The sequence below is a fragment of the Monodelphis domestica genome, chromosome 1 (assembly GCF_027887165.1).
Source record: "Monodelphis domestica isolate mMonDom1 chromosome 1, mMonDom1.pri, whole genome shotgun sequence".
NCBI classification, from domain to species: domain Eukaryota; kingdom Metazoa; phylum Chordata; class Mammalia; order Didelphimorphia; family Didelphidae; genus Monodelphis; species Monodelphis domestica.
The window spans coordinates 248,289,905-248,296,411 of NC_077227.1; positions in this window are offsets into that span (position 1 = coordinate 248,289,905).

The window sequence follows — 6,507 nt, forward strand, 5'->3', positions numbered from 1 at the left end:
TGAATCTGGAACACACAACAACTTCAAAGTTAAAATCAACAGTGTGGGTAAAAGTTTGTCAGAAAATGTTTGGCTCTCTGTCTTTACAGAACTGAATCCAGGAACCTGTCTCCTGTGAGGATTTTTCCTATCTCTTTCAGTTACCATAAGCTTGAGTAGGAAATCACAAAGGAATGCTAAGGAAACATTAATAGTTTGATTTATATGTTTCAAAGCCAGAGAATGTTTCCTTGACTCACCCCCTTTGGCACCAAAGCCCAAATTACACGTACTATCAGCCTCTTCTGAGTTTTTGCTAGCCAGCCATATTGCTTGCATTAATGGGACAAAATAAGGGATAAACCTGCAATGCATGTATTATTGCAAGATTAAATTCAAAAAAGTGACCTTTTTGGTTTAACAATTTGGATGCTCTGGGCCATGTTTCTTCCTAAGTATGCTGAACTCTCATTGAAGATACTAAAAGCAACAGAAAGGAGGGGGAAAACACAGCTGGGAGAAATCTGGCCTGATATATTTTTTCCCATTGGCAGAGGTTGCATTGTTTCCTTTGACTAGTGTCTGACTTGAAGGTTGAAACCCAGTTGGTTATATAACATTTTATGCTTCCAATTTCCCAGAGACATCAGCCTTTCTTCCTTCTTTCTTCCTTCCTCTTTCTTTTTCTATCTTTCCTTCCCTCTTTCTTTCTTTTTCTTTCTTCCCTTTTTCATTACTTTCTCCTCTTTTTCTTTCTAATTCCTTTCTCTTTTTCTTTATTGCTCTTTCTCTTTAGCTACAATCTCTGCTTTATACTCAACACTACACTAAGTCAAACATATCAACACAATAATAAGATTAATATTCATTTTGATTTAAAGATTATTTAGGTGACAATTACTCCCATCTATTACTTAAGGTTAAAATAGGGTGGTTTTCCTTCATTTCCATTTTCAGCTATGCAATCTATCTTTTCCCTTTCTGAGATTCAAATCAGTTGTATCTTTGTATCTACTCCTTTCTAGAAACTGTAAGAAAAATGTTGATTCACAATAATTCTTACTCTTTTCTTCAAGCTGCTCAAAGTTAAACATTTAATCAAACACAGATGCTGAATGAATGAATGAACAAAAACAGCTATAAAGTATTTACTATACACCAAGCATTATACCAAGTACTGGCAAAACAAATACTAAAGATAATACATGTTTTCAGGGAATAAAGGAGACAAAATAAATGGAGAGTTAATAGACAAGGGAGTTTGGGTCTGAGGAAACATAGGGAAGATGAGTTAATATTGAGTGGCCTATTAACACTGCCTTCCCAGAGCAATTTATTACTTTGCCCAGGGCAGGAGCAAAAATGGGACCATGGAGTCATGTGTTAACATATAACATTTTTGAAAGGTTAAATATAGAATTATCTTATCCTGAAATTATACTGAAAGTGTCCTTAAATATCCAACATTTGCCAAGAATATGAATAGATACTGAGATTCCCTTATTGAGCTCTCCTCTTGGAAGACTGGCAAGCCCTTTCCTAAATATGCATTTCCAAAATTTTCCCACAGTACAAACCAATCAAAATCAAATAAAAAATATACATTGTGGCCTCCATAGTCTTTATGCTTGGAAGAAGGCATTCATTCCTAAAGCCTCTGAATTTTTTATAACAAAATTAAGCTAGGCTCCATAAAGTATAATATCCATTAAGCAAAATTATGTACATGAAATGAAAGCATTTCTATCATCGATATAAAAATATAAAAACCTAGCAAGATTTCCTTATTTAAGAAATAATTATTTAAACTAAGGTCATTTCTACTTAGTTTCAATTCTATATAAAATATTAACTATTCATTTAGAATAGACCAAAATATTTATGTCCATCCAGTCTTCCAAACAAATTTAAGAATGACTTTCTTAATCCTTTACTTTTATCAAAGAATAGACATTCAATAACTGCTCAGTATGTTCTAGGCACTATGCTAAGTGCTAAGGATACAAAGATTAGATTCAAAAAAGAAGCTTACATTTTAACAATGAAGAAAACATGTAAAATATACATATATAAGTAGGAATATTTGTAAGTGTGCATTATGGAAGACTATGAATAATTTCTACAAAATATTGGATAGTTTTGAGAAGAAATGGAAAGATCAGGAAAGAACAGTTTTGTTTTGTTTTTAACTTTTTCTGTCTTAGAATCAGTACTAAGTATCAGTTCCAAGGAAGAAGAGCATTGATGACTAGGCAAATGAAATTAAATGACTTGCCCAGGGTCACATAACTAGGAAGTGTCTGAGACCATATTTGAACTTGGGAACTCTGGGCATGGCTGTCTGACTTTTAAGGGTAAATTTTAGAGTTGAGACTGAATATACTTTTTAGTGGTTGCCAGGAATTTAAATTCTAAATCCCAATGAAATACTCAAGTCAGAATGGAAATTTATGGTGGTTTATTTACAATAGAAGGAAGAAATTAAAAATGAGGAAGTGAGAGAGGAAGGGGGAAGATCTGCTCTGACCTGGTCTGAGTCAGGGGGAATTCAGAGACCTCAGCCAAGGAGCCTTCCTAGAAGATTAAATCTAGCTTGGCTTCTAGCCACGAGGCCTCCTCCAAGGTGAGGGGCCTCCTTGGAAGCTGGTGCCTCCAGAAAGGTCAAGGAAAAGGGAAGTCAGCCTTAACACTCACCACGTGATCATCTCAGGCAAGCAGTCTGAGGTCTCACACAACAGCTCCTCCAAGTCAAGTTTCACCACCAAAGTCCCTCTCACAGGAAGTCACACAAAATATAAAGGCAGTTCTTTACATCACTTCCTGTGTTTCACATGTACCAATGGTCGCTTAAACTTGGCTTTGAACAGCCCAGGGGGTTAGTCAGTTGTTTCTGATTTGTCACTTGCTAACACACATGAGTCATAGACCATCCTCCCCCACACTTAATCCTTAAGTGGGGGTGTATACATTCCTGGTTGCTAAAATTCTAGACTGAGCAGGGTGGAGTAAATCTAAAATTCATATATCCACTGAGTCACTTGGCTGCCCCAGGAAAGGGAAGTTGTGAAGTGACTAGGAAATGTTTCACTTAGAAGAGCTGAGTCTGGAAAGCTTCTAAAAAATTAGGAAGAATTGCATTACAGGAATGGTGGATAATCATTGTTTTATAACAAAACAGACCAATATGCTATGGAGAAAGCAGCCCTTTTCATAAGCTCAAGGCATTAAGAGCTGGAAAAGTAATTAGAGATCCTTGTGTTCAATTGCCTCATTTTAAAAAAGAGGAGATGAAGGTCCATCAAATTTAAGCAATTTGCCTTGGTTCACATATGTAACAAATACCAAAGACGGGGTTCAACTCCAGGTCTTCTGACTACAAATCCAATACACCATTCCATTACTCATTTTCTAACCCTATGCCATCCACTGGGTTATCTTACTTCATTCTGGGTAGTGGTGAGGTAGTTTTGGTATTGTTGTTGTCATTATTGTTTCATTTTTATTTATCACTGCATCCTATATGAATCCATCAGTTGCATTTTAAAGTGTCACATCATTCCCTAAGATATGTGTGTGTGTGTGTGTGTGTATCTTTAAAACTTACCTTCTTAGTTCTAAAACAGAAGAGTGGTAAGGCTAGGCATGGGGGTTAAGCAACTTGCCCAGGGACACACAACTAGGATGTGTCTGGGAATAAATTTGAACCCAGGTCCTCTTGACTCCTAGCCTAGTACTCTATCCATTGTACCACCTAGCTGCCTCCACCGAGAAATCTTTATAGGAAGATATGGAAATGGAGACTGGTTCATGTAAGCCTTACATGAATGATTTCCCACAAGCCCTACCCAAGCCAGTATCATAGTTCTTTTAGGGAAACCTATATATTTATCTTTGCACCATGCTTAGACTTGTTCAAACTTCCTTGAAGCAGCAGTTAGTTAGATTTTGCAGCCTATGCAATTCTTGTAGGACAAACCAATTAGAAAGGAAAGCCAGTGTCACGGGTTCCTTACATCCCCTCACAAGAAACACTTCTGTGGCCATACATTCAAAAGCTAGAGGTCTTTTTTCCCCTGACACAGCTTGATGCAGACTTGTGGTACCAGTTCAGTGATAATTGTAGATTTGAACTTTCCTGCATTGCTCTCTGCAAGAATAAACTAGATTTTCAAACAGCAAAATGTTAGTAGTATTGCAGGAGAATTGTGGCAACAATATATAATCAGATGACCCTCATCTTTCAGGCTGTAGAAAGGACTTAATGCCTTTGAGCATGTTGGCACTGAAAATGAAAGAAATTGCTAGTGTGGGCAAAATAGGGAGACACCCCCCATTTATCATTTGTACCAGGAACAGTAACAAGCTATGGTTTTTAAAGTTGGTGTTATGAAACTGTCATTCCCCAGTGTTGCAGAATGAGAGGCTCTGGCTTTGTGTGTGTGTGTGTGTGTGTGTGTGTGTGTGTGTGTGTGTGTGTGTGTGTGTGTGTGTGTGTGTGAAACTGACAGATACTAAAATTTCAGTGTCACAAGAAGCTAGAATTGATTGTAGGGTGGTCAGGAACTGGGTGATCCCAAATATACTTGCTTCCAACTATGCATCCCATCCCCCTTCTATAGATTCACACGGACATTCTCCCATTGTTTGTTCTTGATGTAAAACATTCCTAATGGCTATTATTTAAACAAAAAGAACAATTACAAGCAATTTTTAAAAGAAAAGTTAAGTTCGACATGTCATTCCAGCTGTAGAGCTTTAACAAGAAAGGAAAATAAAATGCAGGCCTGAAGCAATATTGTTTTAACAATCTTGAGGATATTAAGTTGCTAACAGGTCAAGCATTACAATTGAAAAATAACACAAACATTCTGTGGGAGAAGGGAGTAAAATTAGATGTTTGTCAGTTGGTCTTTAGAAATTTAGAAAGACCAACAGATGAAGAGCTCATTTTTCTCTCCTCTGCCTTAGAGTAAGATGTTTGTATTACTTTTTGATTGTAATGCTTAACCAGAAATCTACACTGGCTAAAGGAACACCCATGTGGATGAAATCACAGCTCTTTTGAAGTGCCTTTTGGTCTAAATGAAGTTCCCACTTGAGGGCTGATTTAATCTTTTCTTGCAAACTGGTTGCCTTTTCAAGTAAAATAAGTAAAAATAATAAAAAGACTTTGAGTCAGGCCATTAAAGGTTGTTGCTTTTCTTTTTTAAATTAAATCACATTCCCATCTTTTTTCAGAGATTCATAGGATTTAGAGCAGTTAAGAGACTTAAAGTTTAGGCTGAAGTGGTTAAATGATATGACCAATGACAATCCAGGTCAAAACCAGCAGATCTGAGATTCATATCCAAATCAGCCCTCTGCCTATCCTCTTTGTTCTCTTTGCAAGAAACCTTGAATTTAGCAGCTAGGCGTCCCTATGAAGAAGTTCAACCCAAGAATTTTCCAAAGTGATCATAAAACAAAAGCTTGATGATGTTTGGGGAAATAGCCACGAATCGTAGCCTCCCTATCTCAGTACTATATTTCTGTTGCAAGATTGGTCTCTCCTTTGTCAATATCCCATTTTCCTTTTCTCCACTTCATTAATATGTCATTAGTTGGCCAAGTCTACAATATGGTTGTCACCTTACAAAGTATAGCTGTCCAGTCAAGAAATCAAACAATGGTTAATTGTGAGGATAATTACAATTGTTTGCTCCATTTTTCTGAAACCTGGTCAATTTTTTCCCCTGTTATGTCAGAAGCTATTCCTATTACCAACTCTAATTCCAAAAAGTCATTCCAAAACTGTTTGTCCGGTGGAAGGTAGATTTGGAAAGATATCTTTTTCTTAGCCCTTTTCCTGGCTTCTGAGTTGTTGTTGTTGTTTTAATTCTTCAAACTAGTTATCAGATCACACACTACATAGCCATTATTCAGTCTCATCCCTAGGGTAACAGTAATTGTGGTTTAGATTTTGTTTGTTTGCCATTGTTGCTGAGTGCTTAGCTGGATAAGGGAATGGAAGATGGCAAGGGTTCTGTAAAATAATATCATGAAGACAGAGAGGTCTGTGTTGCCTTCAAGAACAAAAGATTTTTTAACTGCTTACTTGAAGGAAAAAAAGCATGGCATCATTCCTCTTGTCTGCTACACTATCCTGGACACAAACATTAGTAGAAACACTGTGTAGCTACTTAATTCAATGTGGGAGAGAATTTATATTTCAGATCAAGATTACCTTAATCCTTAACTGCCCTGAGCTGCTTGCTGGTAGCTGAAATCTTGATGCAAAATGACTTCATTTCGTAGAATTTTTCAGTCTGGGTGCCCTGTCCTCTCTGTCATTTGGGGTTTCCAGTTTAGTCATATTATTGTAAAACTAGTCCTCAGTGATGATAGAACTTGATTTATGATTTGGCATCCAGAGTCTTCCCATCATCTCTTACCTCTTGTGAACCCCATGAAAAGAGTTTCCAGAAGACAAAGAGCCCTCCAGTAAAACCCTAAGGAAAGTCCTCTAAGACACTGGATTGAGAGATTGCT